The following is a 23207-nucleotide window of genomic DNA, read 5'->3' as shown; positions in this document are numbered from 1 at the left end:
AGTAAGCAATTTGAATCGCTTGAAAAGGATGTAACTTGGTCTCAAATATCGTTCTAATTATCTGCTAATGGTACTTAACTCAGCAGGAGGCATTCTAGCTTAGAATTTGAATAGTTTATTTTTAGTACCAAATTTGTGACGGTCAAGGCCTCGCTACGGAGATAATCATTTGGTATATTATGGTGTAGCTGGTTTATTAGGTACATGGATGAATATATTGTTGGATACTTCACATTTAGATACAAAAATAAATTCTAGTTAATAATGGCCACATATAATTAAAGTTTATCGTACTTTATCCGGATTATAAGTCGTATGAAAGTGCTTCAAAAGAAACGAAGAGTTTAGAAAATAACATACGTGACAAATATGGAAGTTCTCCTCTTTATTTATTGCCATATATATTTTCTTTCACCGGAGTGTCTGTTATATATATAGAGAGAGAGTATTGGGGTGAGGGCAGAATCCTTCGACACAGATTTTTCAAAACACACAATTATATACATTATACAAGAGAGAGAGAGAGAGAGAGAGAGAGAGAGAGAGAGAGCATAATAGGATATCAGGTATTACAAGTGTGCAATTTACATACGTAATGGAATTACATAAGAGACATACATGGAAGCATTCTTCTTTATTGACGTATATCCAATCTGTTATGCATTATTTGCGTATATCCCATCTGTTATGCATTATTGAAGTATATCCGAGCTGTTATGCATTATTGATGTATATCCCATCTGTTATGCATTATTGACGTATATCCCATCTGTTATGCATCATTGGCGTTTATACCATATATTATGCATTATTAAACGTATATCCCATAGGTTATGCATTATTGACTTATATCCCATCTGTTATTGATGTATATTTTTCTCTTTCATAAAGAGTTTAACTTTCCACAAGTCTAATATTGTACACCAGTCATCTGCCCTGCAATAGTATTGTACACCAGTCATCTGCCTGCAATAGTATTGTACACCAGTGATATGCCCTGCAATATTATTGTACACTAGTCATCTGTCCAGCAAAATTATTGTACACCAGTCATCTGCTACGCAATGTTATTGTACACCAGTCATCTGCCCTGCAATAGTATTGCTTATTTGGTCTTCATATTTTCACCTAAAAGATTCCTCTTTACAGTGAAATTAAGATGTTTGAATATGTCGGCAGTTATTCTTAATCCATTAGTATAAAGGTTTTCAAAAATAGGCGGTTTTTTTCATTGCCAAAATACATGTTGTAAGTATCTATGGAGAATTTCTATAAAATGAACAGTACGAGTCCAGAATATATACCGATTACACGTTGTAAGTGGTAATGGAGAATTTCTATAAAATGAACATTACGAGTCCAGAATATATATCAATTATATGTTGCAAGCGGTTATGGAGAATTTCTATAAAAGGAACAGTACGAGTGCGGAATATATACCAATTACATGTAAGTCATTAAGGAGAATTTCTATAAAATGAACAGTACGAGTCCAGAATATATACCAATTACATGTTGTAACTGGTAATGGAGAATTTCTATTAAATGAACAGTACGAGTCCAGAATATATACCAATTACATGTTGTAACTGGTAATAGAGAATTTCTATAAAATGAACTGTACGAGTCCAGAATATATACCAATTACATGTTGTAAGTGGTAATGGAGAATTTCTATAAAATGAACAGCACGAGTCCAAAATATATACCGATTACACGTTGCAAGTGGTTATGGAGAATTTCTACAAAATGAACAGTACAAGTGCAGAATATATACCACTTCTGAATAAAGATCTTTTGGTTGCCAAATTTATGTAAATTTATTTGACTGACCTTTATGTCATTATTAAACCAGAGAGGTTCCGGCCTCTGTAATTATTAAGCCAGAGACGTTCAGACCTTTGACATTATTAAGCCAGATAGGTTCTGACCTCTATGCCATCATTAAACCAGAGAGGTTCCGACCTCTGTAATTATTAAGCCAGAGACGTTCAGACCTTTGACATTATTAAGCCAGAGAGGTTCTGACCTATATGCCATCATTAAGCCAGAGAGGTTCTGACCTATGTCATTATTAAACCAGAGAGGTTCCCACCTTAAGACAGAGAGATTCCAACCATTATGCCATTATTAAGACAGAGAGGTTCTGACCTCTGTCATTATTTAACCAGAGAGGTTCCGACCTCTATGCCATCATTAAGCCAGAGAGGTTCTGACCTACGTCATTATTAAACCAGAGAGGTTCCCACCTTAAGACAGAGAGATTCCAACCATTATGCCATTATTAAACCAGAGAGGTTCCGACCATTATGTCATCATTAAGCCAGAAAGGTCCTGACTTTTATATCGTTATTAAGTCACAGAGATTCCGACCTTCATATTATTATTAAGCCAGAGAGTTTCCGACCTCTGTGTCATTAATGAGGCAGATAAGTTCCGACCTTCATGACATTAAACCAGAGAGGTTCGATTCATATGTAGAAATGCAACTTTATCAAATGTATCAAAATCTCTGTCGTGATATAGAACCGTTCTTTCATAATTCGTTTTCAACTATATATGTAGGTCCAAATATGCACATAAAATCATTTTAGTCTGGGTGCATGGAAAATATTATTTTTAATTTATTATCCTGTTAAAACATTTTTGGAACATAAACTCTTTTAAAGTGTTCATAACAGATTTCAATGTATAATTCTTAACCCACCTTGGCAATTCTTACAAACACGAGTCCTTTTGATCTTGTCAGATGACCTATTCAACAATTATTTAAAAATAATGTACTAGGATCATTTCTAAAATTATTAGGTCGCCAATTCCGCAAGTGTATATCCAAAATATTGTATTTTGATTATTTTTTAAAATTATTAGGTTGCCCATAAAACAAATATATACCACACTCATCGTATTATGATAATTTACAATATTTGCACGTGATATAATGTAACAAATACAACTTATTAAGATTATTATATTATTGTTATATTTAGTCACGTGATATTATGTAACAAATACAACTTATTAAGATTAACATAGTATTATTAGATTTAGTGAAGGACAACTGGACCGGAACAGCCTTGTCCGTAGAAAATGGAAAGAAAAAAATATTAAAATCAGTGGCAAATCGATATCCAACTTTCACCCCCTGAGATGAATAACTTTAGAAAATAGATTCATCGTGCAAACAACGATATGTGAGACCCAAATAGTTTACTTTAAACATTTACCGTCACTGACAAGAAACTATTCAAGGCACTTGTAAAGAACCAATCCATTAACTCTGATAAAAGGAATTCAGCAAACTGCTTTAGGTAAGTAATACAGACTTGTTTGTGTTTAATTAAGGACCGTCTTACATTACACTGTGACAGTAATTGGAATATAGACATACATTTGAGAATAGAGATATTGAAAGCGCAAGACGAAACCAACCCAACTTTTCTCAAGCAGCAACATGTTTTATTTGAACTAAAGACCCAGGTATTATAGCTGTTTTTACCAATTGAACTAAGGACCCAGGTATTATAGCTGTTCGTATCAAAGAATGTCTCAACTTGCACAGAATATAACTGGCTATTATTGAACTCAAACGTTAGACACGTTTGCTCAAAATACACAGATGAAATGATTAAAGGAAATAATACCCAACGGTTATTTTAAAATGTAAATAAATTTCTTTATGTCCCCTCGCTCCATTTTATATTTCCTTCCATGAGATGTTTCGTTAGGGAAATGCACATACCGCACAGACATAGAGAGGGGGGAGAGACGGTGGAGAGAGAGAGAGAGAGAGAGATGATGCAACAAGTATTTCGAGAAAAGCAGTAATGTTTCGGAATATATCTTTAGGAATCACACAAGGATGATTTTGATATAAAGGAGTCTGGAAGGTGGGACGGTGGAATATTTGGTTTATATCTTTCCCGTCTTGGGTTCTTTCTCCGGCTCCAGCTTGCGCGAGAGCAAAGTTGTTTTCAATCTAAGTTCAACGGTATTCTCCGGGACCTCCTATTTCATCCACCACTAATGACTATATTACGTCATTTCAGACTAGACTAATTATAATCTGCCAGAATTAAACCTCGTTGACCTAAATAGTTTAAAGTTTAATTAGGGTTATACCATTAGTGATTGGTTGCGTCGGTCATGTCCTTACGTTTCCGTGAATAAGGACTTCATACGATAGACATTTAGACATAATGAAATGCTAGTCGTGTAAGAGAACCATTTAGACATGTACTACCAAACATATCATCCAGACGGAACTAAAATTTTAAATAAAATATGCATTTGTAATGTATCGGTCAATGTTTGCAAACAATGTATATACTATTCAGACGAGTATGAATGGTAATGGCATATACATCATGATATTCGTATACGGTGCAAATTTACAAATGTGCCAGTTTATGTTTGTGCTAACTCAGGAGCTGCTGCAAATCTCTACAAGGATAAGTCACGGTGGCTGACCCAAGCTGGACTGACCTGATGGTACTATTAGAACTCACACCACGGTAGCTGACCCAAGTTATACTGACATGATGGTACCATTAGAACTCACACCACAGTAGCTGACCCAAGCTGGACTGACCTGAGGTTACTATTAAAACTCACATCACAGTATCTGACATGATGGTACTATTAGAATTCACGTCACAGTAGCTGACCCAAGCTGGACTGACCTGATGGTATTATTAGAACTCACACCACGGTAGCTGACCCAAGCTGGGCTGACCTGATGGTACTATTAGAACTCACACCACAGTATCTGACATGATGGTACTATTAAAATTCACGTCACGGTAGCTGACCCAAGCTGGGCTGACCTGATGGTACTATTAGAACTCACACCACAGTATCTGACATGATGGTACTATTAAAATTCACGTCACGGTAGCTGACACAAGCTGGGCTGACCTGATGCTACTATTATAACTCATGTCACGTTAGCTGACCCAAGCTGGACTGACCTGAGGTTACTATTAAAACTCACATCACAGTATCTGACATGATGGTACTATTAGAATTCACGTCACAGTAGCTGACCCAAGCTGGACTGACCTGATGGTACTATTAAAAGTTAACCACGGTAGCTGACCCAAGCTGGACTGACCTGATGGTATTATTAGAACTCACACCACGGTAGCTGACCCAAGCTGGACTGACCTGATGGTACTATTACAACACATCCTCTCAGTCTTGAGTCCGGCGCTTTAAACGATCAACCACCGTGGCTTCCAAGCAAGAACTACTTCTAAGACCAATAATAATAATAATAATAATAATAATAATAATAATAATAAATTGTACATTTGAACTAATAGTCATGGTTATATGCCATGGATGGGGAGGCAGACTGGGAATGGTTTGAAATTTGATAAAGTTATAGCTAATCCACAGTCACATAGGGTGTCACCTACCGTCTGTACCCCAGGGGTCAGTTTGATGATTAAAATCCACTCCAAGAATATATTATCTCAGTCACTTGGATTTTTTGAAATGATTTAATGTCCTATATATTCCTGCAGTGTATAACCTGAATGACTGTGATATAATGGAGGCAGAATGACTACTGAATAGATTGTAGTCTGAATAACTTGGGTAGAATGTTGCTTGAATAATCCTACCATTGTCTGAATAACTGGCATAAAATGTTGCCTGAACGACTGGGATATAATGTAGCCTAAATGACCAAGGAAGAATGTAGTCTGTATGACTGGGATAGAATGCAACCTGAATGAATGGGATAGAACGTAGCCTGAATGACTGGAATAAAATCGAGCCTGAATGACTGGTATAGAATGGGGACTGCATGACTGGGATATAATCTTGCCTGAATGACTGGTATATAATGGAGCCTAAATGACCAAGGTATAATGTAGCCTGTACGACTGGGATAGAATGTAACCTGAATGACTGGGATATAATCTAGCCAGAATGACTTGGGATAAAATGTAGCCTGGATGATTGGGATAGAATATAGCATAAATCACTCCCACATAATGTAGTCTGAATGACTGGGATGAAGTATAGCATGAATGGCTGGGATAAAATGTACCCTGAAAGACTGAGATATAATGTATTGACGTATGATGGGGTTAAAGTGTCAAGTTATGGTGTGTTAAAAGTTTTAATAAGCTGATTTGCCAATATGTAAAAACGACAAGTAAGCTGTTTAAAAGCAATATTTTACGTACAATGAAACTGTGTGTGTGTATGTGCATTAGTCAATCGAGCTATTCGTCCTATTCATGTTTTATTTTCTTCTTTTCTTTAAATCAATTTAAAATCAAGTAAGCCCTGGTTCATTATTCATTGAGGTGATTTTTCTTTATTTAAAGATAGAAAAACGAAAACTCAAGCTGTCCCTTATAATGGATATACTGGGGATATGGATACTTATACTGGATTGGCTGATTGGGGGTATGTATACTTGAATTGGTAGATTGGAGATATGGATGCTTGTACTGGATTGGCTGATTGGGGGTATGTATACTTATACTGGATAGGGGGACTGGGATTCGGATAATTATATTGGATTGGCTGATTGGGGATATGGATACTTATACTAGATTGGTTGATTGGGGGTATGTATACTTGAATTGGTAGATTTGGAGATATGGATGCTTATACTGGATTGGCTGATTAGGGATATGGATATGGATACCTTTACTGGATAGGTTGACTGGGATTAGGATAATTATACTGGATTGGATGATTGAGGATTTGGAGACTGGATTGGCTGATTTGGAAATCAGAATAAAATGTTGTTTGTAAGTAATCACCGACAACGTTCCGCTTGTAATGACAAATATGTTTTACCAGCAGGTGGTATTTAGCCAGCTTATTTTAAGGTGACAGCATCAAAGACGAGGAGACGACTCTGCTGAATGTCATATTAAAGGTCACCGGCCATACTCCAACATTTTCCTACTTATATCAGATTTCCATCACATGATTAAAAATAGTTATCCTCGCACACACACCCCCAATAAAGAAAATATTAAGTGTAAAGAAGAAATACTATTGAATTACTCGAAAGAGAAGTATACAACGCTGTTACTTCCCCTTAGTTACGATTTCCCACCTATAGAGGACGCAACCAGAAATGACGTACATTTATCCCTACAAGACGAAGTGCATGCTTCTTGTTGTTGAAAAATAAAAAACTGTAAACTATGGTTAGGGGAATATTTTAGATGAAACTAATGAAAACTAATTTACTGTTCAGCCTTATATCGGTATACGTACACGAAGCACTAAATTGTGTCGCTTTCAAAACTGTTCCATTGTTTCAATTTATTTTGAAAATTCCTTTTAATACATGTAAAAATAATCAATGCTGACTTCCCTGTGTCGGCAGACTTTATAAAAAAAAAAAGATGAAAGAATTCGGCACACTTAAAGAATCCAAAGGAACAAAACTTGATTTCCTTTTGTCGGCCGACTTCAGAAAAAAAAATCGGCACACTAAAAAGATACCAAAGGCAATTTTCCGGGGGTTGGTTTGCATTGTAATAAAATAACCTATGTATTTGATATCCTGCCGGTAAGTTTAAACAATGAGTTTATTGCTCTATGCCAGTTGTGTTTATCACCCGGGCTTCTATTTGTTTGCCATAAGTAATCATAATTGATGTTTGCGGGGCAAATAGTATACACAATACTAACTTGCTTTAATAATACTTCTCTAACCCATCCTAGCAAAAAGATTATCATTTGCACACACATTGAATGTATTTTAAAATAATGATCTTTTTTTATTTGCGAGATACCGACTTATAGTTAACCTGGATACAATTCAATCTGGGCCAGTTTGCAATAAGTAACTTATCATGCGTAAATGGCAGGTGCCTTCAAGAAATCGGGTGATACTTTCGTCTCATTTGCGATTTTGTTATTTGACATAAGCGATACGCACTACACTAAGGATGCATACGCAAGCCTGCATCCGCTACTTATACGGAGTTCGTGGATATATACTTTTTTAAAATAATTTTCACAAAGAAGGAATATATGATAACAATGTAAGGTTAATTTCTTTCATTTTATTTTCAAACAAGTGTATGTTTATCAATTAATTTTGTTTTATTTTGTACCGTGAGTTTCCTTTCTAATTTGTACGGAATAATGGAGCAAATGTGATTGACGATATTGACCAGTAATGACAAGCTTTCAATTTACGCGCGCAAACACTAAGACAACTTATCATAACCAATGCGTTTTGTTTATAAGTATACTAATATCACACGTTTGTACAATACAGGTGGACGGTGACCTTTAAGTTACTAAAGGTCATGCACCTCATTACATTTTGTTTGTTTCAAAATGAGACGAGATCTGTATTATGAGAAGATAGTATCACCTACGTAAAAGAGTAATGGAAAAATATACAAAAAAGCTTGATTTCGATGCTTGTATCGGTCAAATATGTTAATCTCGGTATGCTAGTCAAAAAGATCCAGATGAGTACGAAAATCGGTGAACATTTTCTTTTCCCACGGTTATCACAATAATAAACTACAGGGTCAGAAATCTCATTTTAAAACAATTTACTTTATTTACAATAAACTGTAGGGGTGTTTACAATGAATACATTGTACCGTCGTACACTTTTGCTATTTCACGGTTTACCGCAATAATATTAGAAACCAACAATTTAATGATCTGGTGCTGGGTCCTGAAAGGTTTTGGCTAAATCAAAAGCTGTCCATATAGATTTCTGATTTACAGCAAAATAAGACCGTGTTATATCCATTATATTATTCAAAATATTATTTTGAGATAAATGAAAATAAAATAACTCAGCACTAAATAATATCTCCAATAGAAAAGAATTTCAGTATCTTCTAGTAGATGAATTTCCTGTGTGTATGCTAATGTTTGTATAAGTTGTAATGTAAAAGCTGTAGCTAATGTAAGTCGATTACGCTTACACTATAACTTAAACCATGTCACTAATGTGTCTTGATTAAGCTTACACTAACACTTACACCCTGTAACTAAATTGACTTGATTAAGCTTTCACTGTAACGTACACCCTGTAACTAATGTAATTTGATTAAGCTTACACTATAACCTACACCTGTAACTAATGTGACTTGATTACACTTTAACGTACACCCTGTAACTAATGTGACTTAACCTTACACTGTAACTTACACCCTGTAACTAATGTGACGTGATTATGATTGCACTATAATTTACACCTTGTAACTAATGTGACTTGATTAAGCTTACACTATAACTTACACCCTGTAATTAATGTGACTTAATTAAGCTTACACTAAAACTTACACCCTGTGACTAATGTGACTTGATTAAGCCTACACTATAACATACACACTGTAACTAATGTGACTTAAGCTTGCACTATAATTTACACCCTGTGAATAATGTGATTTAAGCTTACACTAAAACTTACACCCTGTAACTAATGTGACTTGATTAAGCTTACACTATAACCTACACCCTCTAACTAATGTGACTTAACCTTACACTATAACTTACACCCTGTAACTAATGTGACGTGATTATGCTTACACTATAACTTACACCTGTAACTAACGTGAATTGATTGAGCTTCCACTATAACTTACACCCTTTAAATAATGTGACTTGATTAAGCTTACATTATAACTGACACACTGTAACTAACGTGACTTGATTAAGCTTACACTATAACTTACTAATGTGACTTGATTAAGCTTACACTATAACTTGGGGCCCGAGTGGCCGAGTGGTCTAAAGCGCTCTCCGTTACGGATCACTGCCATCTCACCTCTGTCTACGTGGGTTCGAGTCTAGGATTTGGTCAATGTGGGTATTTGAGAAAGCTTGCCAGTAGTTTCTTGTGTGGGTCGGTGGTTCTTCCCGGAGTATTCCCGGGTTCTTCCTCCACTATTAATACTGGCCGCCATGCATCGCCTATCGTGTGCTGAAAAATGGCGTTAAACCCCACAACAACAACAACAATACTATAACTTAAACCCTGTAACTAATATGACTTGATTAAGCTTACACTATAACTTACACACTGTACACGATAGTATGCTGACTTTAGAGAGTTGGTTTATAAAAGTAGGAACTGATGACTCTGGTATATTCCTTGCTTAATATAATAGGCGGCAAACGTTGAGTGGGACACCAAGACCAGAGCAATAATGTTGTCAGAGAGTGCTAGGAACTTTGAGTGGGATACCAATGCCAGAGCAAGAAAGTTACCAGAAAAAGGCTAATAACTTTGAGTGGGGTGTCAATACCAGGGCAATATATTTATCAGAGAGAGTTAGTAACTTTGAGTGGGATGCCAACACCAGGGCAATATATTTATCAGAGAGAGCTAGTACCTCTGAGTGGGATGCCAACATCAGGGCAAGAAATTTATTAGAGAGGACTAGTAAACATAAAACACATTTTTCTTAACAGACGAGAAAATATTTGGCGGACTTGAGAAATTGCGTAAAATTCAAACATCAAACTGTTTCTTTCCTGAAACTCTTAGAATTTCGTTCGGTGTCTTGCAAAGGAAAACATGTCCTTAACACAACATATGCCAGTAAATAACTGTAAAATTATATATTATTTCAACCGATGTTTTTCCAAGAGCTGGATGTGGTCCTAGTACTTTTTACATCATCTTATTCGGCCACCAAGTCAGCATACGTGGAATTTATCAAACATATGATTAAAGATAATAAATATAATTATACTTGTAGTTTTAAAAAAAAATAATTGTGGGATACATACAACTCTTCTATAAATAAAACAATAAAAAAATTGGCATTGTTTTGCCATGATAAATGAAAACATGCTGTTATTATTACTTTAGTAGTAGCAAGATTACTCGGGAGCTTCTGTAATACCTTATCGGCGGAAACTACCGAAGTACCGGTACAGTGTAAAAGTACTGTGTTACGTGCCACCGGAAAAGAATACCGCAGTAAACCGTTATAATGCTAATACCACACACCTATAATAAATTACACGTGTCTGTAAGTTTGATGATCTCCACTGTGTCATCTTTATGATATATGTACGTACATGATTTAGGACAGATTTTGGCAGAAGGATTACGGATATAAACTTTTCAACTGACAAACTTCTACTTAAAAAAGCTATACGCTAATTAAGACGCACAACTTCCTGGATGTGGGTCAGTCTTCTAAAACAAATGTAGAAGCTATTTCAAACGATATATGCTATTTGTCACGTAATCTAGGCATGGTCTTGATCACACTTAACGAATCTTACCCTGAGAAAGAATTTGTTTAAGAAGTTGTTTCCCATAACTGATTGATTTTGGAACGAGGTCAGAAACTAGATATAATGTTTCTATTATTAGTTGTTTATCAACAACAACAAAAAAAATAAGTCAGGTCAAAGAGAACTGAACTGGGTTTCTGGACAATGTCAACTCCAGTAAACAAAGTTACATTAGAATAGCATGCAATTAAATTTGAAAAATTAAAACTAACAAACAAACCGCTCTGGTGGCCTAGTGGTTAGAGCGCGGATGCCTCGGCTGTGGGAAGTTGTGGGTTTTATCCCGGCCGAGACATACCAGAGACTTACAAAAATGGTACTAACCGCTGCCTCGCTTGGCGTTCAGCATTAAGAAGTTAGTGTTAGGACTGGTCGGCCACTTGTGAAAATAATGTGACTGGGTGGGATATCATGCTGCATGTCTGCGGCATGATGCCTCAGTGCTAGACACCTCTGTAAACTGGCACACTGCAGACATCGTAGCGATATGACTGAAAATTTGTTAAAGCTACGTTAAAAATCGAAATCACATCACATCGCACTAACAAACAAATAATTAAATTAAATATACATAACACAATTTAATTTTGATTTAAGCTATGTGTACTTTAGGTATAAATGAACAGAGAAGAAACGTGATATTAGATGTTGAGTAACCGCTCCGGTGGCCTAGTGGTTAGAGCGTCCGCCTCGGAAGCGGGAGGTCGTGGGTTCTATCCCCGGCCGAGTCATACCAAAGACTTACAAAAATGGTACTAACAGCTGCCTCGCTTGGCGCTCAGCATTAAGAGGTCAGTGTTAGGACTGGTCGGCCTGGTGTCAGGATAATGTGACTGGGTGGAACATTATGTTTCATGTCATACTGTCACATTGCAGACATCGTAGCAACATGACTGAAAAGGCTACGTTAAAAATCCAAATCACACACACACATTAGATGTTGGGCATTGTTGAATTAAAATATTGTCCGTATTATTAATCTTTGACAAAGTCATTATTGTACCGTGGAATGAAACATTTTCAGTAGGTGGTCAAACTGACAGAATGTTAAGCAAACTACTTCATGTATATTAGTATCAGAACAATGGATATGTCAGTGTGTCCACACAGTAGAATAAGCTACATCAAATCACGGGCTTCATTATATAGCATTTATTATAAAGAGAGATGAGATAAGAGATATCAATTGACAAATATCGAAGACTTATTGATTAAGAACAGACTGGCGTCCCCACTCATAAAATATAATTAGCGACAATATTTTTCATGTCTAAACACCTGTATACTGAAGTTTTATACCAAAGTCAAATAACGGAGATTACCGAATTCAGAGGCCCATATATAAAAATAACCTTGATCTATTCGATTCAGTAAACAAAACAAACCCGCATACACTGCTGCTTTTAATTTAGGTCATGCATAGGCGTGTTGTCATGCGAGCACCCTTAATTTGTGCACTGATTAAGTTTTCCGATTGTCCGTTTAGTATTAATGCCGCCAAAACAAGATACAAAAGGAAAGGGCGCCAACATAGCCGACACACGTCCAGCTAGTCTCCTTAGGGTCGATGTTTCTTTCAAATTTATCCTCTTTGTCCGATGTTTTCGTATTTGGTCTCTAGCAACTTCGGGTATGTTCCTCATTCTTCAAAGTTTTTTTGTCTGTTGTTTGTGCAGTTCTAACCATTCCTGACTGTAATGGGTGCAAATGTTTACCAAGTACTTCCGGAGTCAGTGAAGCAATTTGTACTTGTTATCCTTTTTTCTGTATTTTCATGCGCATACTGCCAATATTATTTTTAACCTGTAGGATGTCCATTACCGTAAATGTACTAAAGCAAGACCATATATGTTTTATCAGTAATGTGTCCATTACCGTAAAAGTACTAAAGCAAGATCATATATTTTATCAATAAGGTGCCCATTACTGTAACCGTACTAAAGCAAGATCATATATGTTTTGTAAGTTGGGTGTTCATTAACGCATAGGTACTAAAGCAAGATCGTATTTGTTATAAAATCCGAGTTAATGGAACTTGTAACTTTATGAGACCTAGTGAAAAATGGTAAATGTCCACTGTGTAGTTAACTGTCAAAATCAGATCGGTTTTTAGAAAGTCTTTGTAGCTAACTCTCAAAACAAGATGGGCTTTTCCTAGTCCATGAGGATTATATAACACCAGTGGCGAGATTCACCCATGGCAATTCCACACACGTTTTCGGTCATGATGACCCTAAACGTAACTTTGATGACACAATAAACGAAAAGTCCCTGACAGCCATCAATTTTCGACAGGTGTTCCGCATTGTAAAGACCGATTGAGGTAAGATTTTCATTTGGGGTCCTCAGAAATGTCCGTTCTAAACGGGTATTCGCTATATGGATGCGACACTGTACATTCAATGTAGTGATCAATTAAAAACAATGTCTTACTTGGAAACAGCCAGAGACAAATCACAGCTTGTAAAGACCAACCATGTATGTTGCCATGAGCCAAGCATTAAAAGAACAATGTAATGATTCTCCATGTGAACTTAAATTGTAGAGGAAGGATGCACTATCTGTTTTGGTTTAAGTGAAGGATCTCTCTCTCTCTCTCTCTTTAAGGTATTCAACTTTGAGACAGGAGTTATTCTATGCCAAGAAGCCGAAATACCTTACCAGGTAGAGAAACGGACTCGTAATACAGAAGTGACAGGTTCAAAATATGTCCACGTCAACCCGGTTCTAATGCTTCTCTGTCACTGGGAAGGGTACGTAGGTCTCATTTTTTTGCCATTACATAACCAATAATGTGCAAGGGTTAGGTTACAATTATTGTGTTAGACTTGTCGTTAAAGCCATTATTGTGTTAGGCTTGTCTTTAAAGCCTGTAATGTGTTAGACGTGTGGTTAAAGCCACTACTGTACTATAAGAGTCGTTATGGCCAAAAATGTGCTAGACATGTGGTTGACGCAAATAATGTGTTCGATGTGTGGTTAATGTCAATAAGGTAATAGACGTGTGGTTGACGCCAATAATGTGCTAGACGTGTCGTTATTGCCAATAATGTGCTAGACATGTGGTTTATGTCAATAATGTGCTAGACGTGTGGTTCATGCCACTAATGTGCTAGACGTGTGGTTCATGCCAATAATGTGCTAGGCGTGTGGTTCATGCCAGTAATGTATTAGACGTGTGGTTGACGCCAATAATGTACCAGACGTGTCGTTAATGTCAATGTTGTGATAGCCATGCTGGTAAAAGTCCAACACATACAAAAGATAAAACGTTTAGGTCAGTTTTTATTCCAGTATCTGACATTTAAAGGTTAAAGTTGAAAGAGAGATAATTGTCACTCATCAGAAGTGTGTCTACACTGGCCTGAACAATAGCAGTATACACAAATATAAATGTCTATTATGTATATATATATATATATATATATATATATATATATATATATATATATATATATATATATATATATATAATTCTTAGTGCTCACTCTTCCTTAAACACATGTCACATAAACTGTTTTTATATATGGAATAAAATGTCAATAATGTTTAGAGATCAAAGATGTGCTGTCGAAGTTCTCCGAGTTCTATCTGTGGAAATAAATCATTGTTTGTGTCCAAAGTGTATTCTTTGTAGGGGATGACGTCATTTAAATCGTAGTGGAAATAAAGCCTTGTATCTGTCCAAAGTGTGTTCTTTGTAGGGGATGACGTCATTTAAATCGTAGTGGAAATTATGCCGTTTGTCAGTCCAGCGTAGTTTTAGCATAGTTGCCAACTACTCTCCGTATCGGAGTCTTTTAAATAATGTTTAAAGTTATATCATTGTTATGTCCAATGTAAGAAGATAAAAAAATACAGAAAAGCATTATACCATTTATACAATTTTATTTCGTTTCAAATATTGTTTAGATAAAAGAAAGACAATAGACCATAGAGGAATGGTAAATTATGTAAAATTCTGGAAATATTTCAAATCAGTGCATGATATACATGATGAGCCTTATCACCCCCACCCCTCCTTGCTCTTTGGAAGAATCGCGGTTGTTGTAGTTGTTGTAGGGTTTAACGCCATTTTTAAGTACATGGTGATTTTTTATGAAATTGCCTTTTGGCGGTATGTATACTACTATGTCTTGGGTTGTCCGTCTGTCCATCTGTCCATTAACGTTTCCGTGTCTGTACGAAACTTGCTGGACGGTTTGAACTTGTGGTACGAAAGAACCGATTTTTGATTCGAAAAGTAAAATAATATGACATCTTTGACTGAAAGGTATAACTGATTTCTGGACAATAAAACTAGTTCAATATCACTTTCAACAGATAACTTGGAGCGTTAACTTATGAACGTGCATTCAACTGGTCAAAGGTTGTTAGTTTTCACTGAAAGAAGACAAATGAATTCCGCACAATACATTTAGTTGTTTCCCATTCCTAGACAAACGTAAACGTAATGCATGCCTTACACTTGGCTAAGAAAGAAACATATCGATCAGAGGGTCACACAGTGAAGGGACAAAGTGAATGTGATAGCAAAACATGAATTCTGTACAAAAATCCATTACTTGACTACGCATATTCACCAAGTTTTAAATTACTTGCATTTTGACTTTCTAGTCAACAGGTCAAAGCTCAAAATCATATTCACCGAAAACTAAACACGGTTTTCGCATATCAATTTTAGTTATGAGGCTCGTAAAAAATGCATGTAAGAGACCTGCTGCATTTGGTGCAGAAGTGTCAAAAGTGAAGGTTGTTATGATTAAGAAGAATTGGTTATGCAAAATAGCTTCTGTGCTTGAATACGTTTCTTGATCGAAATATGTGTGGATGTTTTATACAGAGGGTGGCAAACATTCTGTATATTTTGGGTATAGATGTCAAAGGTCAAGTTTGATATTTATGCACGATAACGTTCGTTCTAAAATAGCACACACAGACCACTAATTAAAACCCCATGGTCATGTCATCCCAAAATTAACCATGCCATACAAATAATCTAAGACAAGACATAAAATTAGCACTTGAGTGGTACCCTGATCCAAAATAATACATAAAATTAGCACTTAGAATGTATCGTGATCTAAAATAAGGCATTCCAAGATAAAGCCTGCAATTAGTACTTTGTTAGTACTTAGATATTACCCTGATCCAAATTAAGATATTCTATCAGAACTTAGATGGTACCCTGATCCAAGATAAAACATTAAATTAGCACTTAGAACCCTGATCCAAGATAAAGCATTCCATTAGCACTCAATACCATGATCCAAGATCAGACAGTCAATGGGCACTTACATGGTACACTTAAAGACGATACATTCGGTTACCACTTTGATAATATAATGATGCAAGACAAGACATTCAAATAACACTTGGATTGTACCCTGATCAAAGATAACACATACCACTGGCATTTTGATAATGCCCTGGTACAAGATCAGACATTAAATGAGCACTTATTACCCTCATCCAAGATATGACATTCAGTGCGCACTTAGTACCCTGATCCAAGATAAGACATTCAATGACCTCTTAGATGGTACATAATACGAGACATTCAATTAGCAATAGAATGTACCCTGATCCAAGATAAGACATACAATTGGCACTTTGATAATACCCTGGTTCAAAAATAAGATATACAGTGAGCACTTAGTACCCTGATCAAAGATATGACATTAGTGTGCACTTAGATTGTACCCTGATCCATCATAATATATAAATGAGCACTTAGTGCCATGATCCATGATAAGACATACAATTAACACTTAGATACTACAATGATCCAAGACAAGACATTCAATGAACACTTAGTGCCCTGATCCAAGACATTCAATTAGCAATCAGATAGCACCCTGATCCAAGATAACACATACAATAGGCACTTTGACAATACCCTGGTCATAGATAAGAAATTCAACGAGCACTAGTATCATGGTCCTAGAACTGATATTTAGTGTGCACTTAGATAGTACCCTGATACATGATTATATATTAAATTAGCACTGAGATAGTGCCGTGATCCAAAAGACATACAATTAACAGTTAGATAGTACCCTAATCCAAGATAAGACATTTAATAAGTACTTAATGTCATGATCCAAAATAATATATTCAATTAGCAATTAGACAGTACACTGATCCAATATAAGACATTCAATTAGCAGTGAGTACCCTGATCCAAGATAAGACATTCAGTTAGCACTTACACAGTACACTGATCCAAGATAAGACATTCAATGACCACTTAGATGGTACCCTGATCCAAAATAAGACATACATTGGCACTTTGAGAATACCTTGGTCCAAGAAAAGACATTCAATGAGAACTTACTGCCCTGATCCAAGATAAGACAGTCAATTATCACTTAGTTAGTAACCTGATCCAATATAACATATTCCATTAGCACTTAGTACCGCGATCCAAGATAAGACATTCAGTTAGGACTTAGCTAATACCCTGATCCAAGATAAGGCATTCAATTATTACCACCAATCTTCCAAGACATGGCATTAAATGAGCACTTCCATAGTACCCTGATTCAACACAGGACATGCGGTAAGCACTTTCATAGAACAATGATCCAAGATAAAACATTCAGTTAGCACTTAGATAGTACCCTGATCCAATATAACGCATTCAGTTAGCATTTAGATAGTACCTGATCCAAGAGAAGACATACAATTTGCACTGAGATAGTACCCTGATCCAAGATAACACATTCAGCTAGCACTTAGATTGTACCCTGATCCAAGATAAGACATTCAATTAGCATTTGGATAGTACCTGATCCAATAGAAGACACATCTTGAGCTGAGAAAGTACCCTGATCCAAGATAACACATTCAGTTAGCACTTAGATTGTACCCTGATCCAAGATAACACATTCAGTTAGTACCAAGATAACACATTCAAGTAGCATTTAGATAGTACCTGATTCAAGAGAAGACAAACAATTTGCACTGAGATAGTACCCTGATCCAAGATAACACATTCAGTTGGCACTTAGATAGTTCGCTGATCCACGATACGAAATTCAATTACTATCACTGATGTAGGTCTCTGTTTCAAGATATGACATTCAATGAGCACTTCGACAGTACCCTGATCCAAGACCGGACATTCGGTAAGTACTTTTACAGCATGCTGATACAAGATAAGACATTCAATTAGCACTGAGATAATACCCAGATCCAAGACAAGACATACAATTAGCACATAGAAAGTACCTTGATCCAAGGCAAGACATACAATTAGCGCTTAGATAGTACACTGATCCAATATAAGGCATTCAATTAGCATTTAAGACCCTGATCCAAGACAAGACATACATTAGCACTTAGACAGCACCCTGATGAAAGGTGAGACATGCAATTAGTACTTAGATAGTAATCTTACCCAAGATATTAAAATTAGCACTTAGATAGTGATGTGATCCAAGACAAGACATACATTAGCACTTAGATAGTATCCTGGTCAAAGATAAGACAGTCAATTAGCACTTCGATTGTACGCTAATCCAAAATGACACATTTAGCCTGCACTTAGGTTGACACGTTTGCTAAGCGCAGCTATAAAGTCATGCATGAGCTATAAATCTACTGTCTTCAAAATATTACCACGGCCATTTGTTCACGGCCAGACTGCCGCGGGCTAGTGTTAATCTCTTACGAAAGGTGATATGACCGGCCAGAGACCCGTAATCCTTAATCGGCACAGGCTATAGATCGTGCCAACTGGACAAAGGTTTGCCGTATCACACCTATATGTTAAAGTTTTGTTCAGAGATCAAAAATAAGCCGCGGGGTGAATGGGGTGTGTTTTAAACGTCCCCATATGGACAGAAAGCGAGATGGACGTTGTCTGCTAAGTTTGGTTGGATCGGGTCACAGAGACATCCAACCAGAACTGAGATAGAGGGTGTGATTACAATTTAGATCCGAATTATAACTTTCATAACTCGTAAGCAGATGGATTCTCATGGGAAGATTGTTGAGCAAATAGGGTTACTCTGAGAAAATCACTCATAATTTGGCGGTAAAACTTATAAGCAGATTCTAAGGAGAACAAAGCTTCGAAAAGGAAGCTTTATAGGGGACAGAGAACTTCCGGTTCTGTTGAGTCCCGAGTCTTCAAGAGGGGAGACGGAAGTGAGACTAGCCGAACAGTAGAAGGCGACAGAAATCTAGTCGGTCGAGACAAGTTGGATAGAAGGTGGAGGAGGAGGAAACGGGGTCTGGAGGAGAACAGTGGAGGAGGAGGAGTATATAAAAGTCGAAGAAGAGGAGAAGGAATTGGGAGAAATAGGATAGAAGAATATCACTTATGATTAGAATACAATGACATATAATTCGATCTCACATTGCTGATCAACTGATGAAATAGGTTATTAAAGGGTCGAGATGAAGGTGTGGAATTGGAAAATTGAATCATTGCCTATTTAACTGTTATCAAATTGTTCTTCATTGAATTTTAAACTTTTTGTATATTTAACCATCTAACCGTCGGCAGTTCTGACTCGGGCCTAGGAGATTTGCATCTTTCACTAATTTAACTTCAATCCAAACTTAAGCCAGGGTGGGACTTCTAACATAGTTTAATTAAACATCGGGAGCACCCCAAACAACCATAACAACAAAATCCTTCACATAGATAGTACACTGATACAATATCAGACATTCAATTAGCACATAGATAGTACCCGAATCCAACATCAGACATTGAATTACCACTTAGATAGTATTCTAATCCAAGATAATAAATTGAATTGCCACTAGCACTTAGATAGAACCCTGATCCAAGATATGACATTTGATTACCACTTAGATAGTACCCTGATCCAAGATAAGACATTCAACTAGCACTTTGGTAGAACCCTGATCCAAGATATGACATTTAATTAGCACTTACATTGAACCCTGATCCATGATAAGACATAAAATTATCACTTAGATAATACCCTGGTCCAAGATAAGAAATATAATTAGCACTTGGATAGTACCGTGATTCAAGATAAGACATTGAATTATCACTTAGACTGTACCCTGATCAAAGATATGACGTTCAATTAGGACTTAGAGAATACCCTGATCCAAAATAAGAAATTCAATTATCACTTAAACTGTACCCTGATCCAAGAAAAGACTTTCACTTAACATTCTGTATTACCTTGACCAAAGTTATGACATCGAATTAGCACTAAGATTGTACCCTGATCCAATATATGACATTCAATCAGTACTTGGATAGAACCCTGATCTATCAATTAGCACAAAATACCCTGATCCAAGTTAAGACATAAAAATGGCACTTAGTAACATGATCCACGATAAGAAAAACAATTAGCACTTGAGTAGTACCCTGATCCAAGATCAGAAATTGTATTACCACTCAGATATTATCCTGATCCAAGATAAGATATTCAATTCGCACTTGAGTAGTACCTTGATCCAAGACATGCGATACTCATTTAGACAGTACACTGATTCAAGAGAACACATTCAATTAGCACTTGAATAGTATCCTGATCCAAGATAAGACATTCAAATAGCACTAAGATAGTACCCTGATCAAGGTTAGAACATTCATATAGCATTTAAATAGTACCCTGGCTCAAGATAAGACATTCAGTTAGCACATAGATATTAACCTGATCCAAGATAGAACATTCCAGTAACACGTAGTACCCCAAGCCAAGATAAGACATTAAGTAATCACTTAGATAGTACCATAATCCAAGATAGGACATTCCGCTATCACAAAAATATTATCAAGACCAAGGAAAAGACATTCAATTAGCACTTAGATAGTACCCTGATCCAATATATCACATTAAATTAGCACTTAGTACCCTGATCCGAGATAGGACATTCAATTAGCAGTTAGATAGTACCCTGATCCAATATAGGATATTCAATTAGCAGTTAGATAGTACTCTGATCCAAGAAAAGACATTCAGTTTGCACTTAGTAGTACCTTATCCAGGATAGGATATTCATTGAGCACTTAGCTAGTAATATGATTCAAGAAAAGACTTTGAATTATAATTAAGGTATATCACTGATCCAGTACATGAAATTCAATTAACAATTAGATAGTAAATTGATCCAATATAAGATATTCAATTCACGCCTAGATAATACCCTGATCCAAGATAGGACATTCAATTAACACTTAGTACCCTAATCCAAGATAAAACTTTCATTTATGACTAAACTATGTGACTGATCCAAGACATGACATCCAATTACCTCTTAAAAAGTACCCTGATACAAGATAAGACACTCAATTAGCACTAGTAAGTAACACGATCCACCATATGAGATTGAATTACCAATAAGGTAGATCCACGAGGCAAGAAATAACATTCAATTAGCTCTTAGATAGTACCATGATTGAAGATAAGTCATTCAGTTAACACTTAGATAGTACCCAGATCCAAGATGAGACATTCAATTAGTACTTCGATAGTACCTTAATCCAAGATATGAAAATAAATTATTACTTAGATAGTATCCTGATCCAAGATAAGACATTCAATTAGCACTCAGTAACCTAATCCAAGACAGGACATTCAATTAGCACTTAGTCCCAAAATTCAAGATAAAACTTTCAATTATCACTAAGATATCTCTTTGATCCAAGACCTGCCATTCAATTAGATCTTAGATAGTACCCTGATCCAAGATAGGACTTTCAAATAGCACATATATATTACACTGATCCAAGATAAGACATTCAGATGGTACTTATTTGGTACCAAGAGCCAAGATAATTTATTAAATTAGCACATAGTACCATGATGAAAGAGAAGACATTCAATTAGCACTTAGAGAATACCCTGATCCAAGATAACACATTCAATTATCACTAAGGTATGCCTCTGATCCAAGACATGATATTCAATTAGCACTTAGTTCCCTGATCCAAGATAAGACATTCATTTAGCAATCAGTATTTCCTTGATCCAAGATATCACTTTGAATTATCACCTACATTGCACCCTGATCGAAGATAAAACATTCAATCAGCACTTGGATAGTGGTCAATCAATAAGCACAAAATAGCCAGATTCAGTTCAAGACATACAAATAGCATTTAGATAGTACCCTGATCCAAGATAAGACATTCAATTAGCACTTAGATAGTTCCATGATCCAAGATATCACTTTGAATTATCACTTAGATTGCACCCTGATCAAACATATGACATTCAATGAGCACTTGGATAGTACCCTGACCAAACAATAAGCACAAAATATCCTAATTCAAATTAAGACATACAATGGCACTTGAGTAGTACCCTGATCCAAGATAAGACATTCAATTCACACTTGAGTAGTACCCTGATCCAAGATAAAACTGTCTAAAATCACTAAGTTATGTCGATGATCCAAGACATGACATTTAATTATCTCTTAGATAGTACCTTGATACAAGATAAGAAGTTCAATTAGCACTTTGTTAGTGCCCTGATCCACCATATGACATTGATTACCAGTAAGGTAGGTCCCAGATCCAAGATATGACATTCAATTAGCTCTTAAATGGTAGTCTACTTAAAGTTAAGATATTCGTTAGGCACTTACATAGTACCCAATTAAAGATAAGACATTATATTAGCAGCTAGAAAGTATTCTGATCTATGATAGGACATTAAATTAGCACTTAGTACTCTAATACAAGATAAGACTTTCTATTATCACTAAGGTATGTCCCTGATCCAAGACATGACAATTAGCACTTAAATAGTACACTAATCCAAGATAAGACATTCAATTAGCACTTAGATAGTTCCTTGATCCAAGATATCACTTTGAATTATCACTTAGATTGCACCCTGATCGAGGATAAGACATTCAATGAGCACTTCCATAGTACCCTGATCAAAAATAAACACAACATAGCCTGATTCAAATTAAAACATACAAATGGCACT

This window comes from Sinohyriopsis cumingii, chromosome 10, assembly GCF_028554795.1.
Source record: "Sinohyriopsis cumingii isolate HCF-2022 chromosome 10, ASM2855479v2, whole genome shotgun sequence".
In the NCBI taxonomy this organism is placed as follows: domain Eukaryota; kingdom Metazoa; phylum Mollusca; class Bivalvia; order Unionida; family Unionidae; genus Sinohyriopsis; species Sinohyriopsis cumingii.
The sequence above is the reverse complement of the archived record's forward strand: the minus strand, read 5'-3'. Positions refer to the sequence as shown.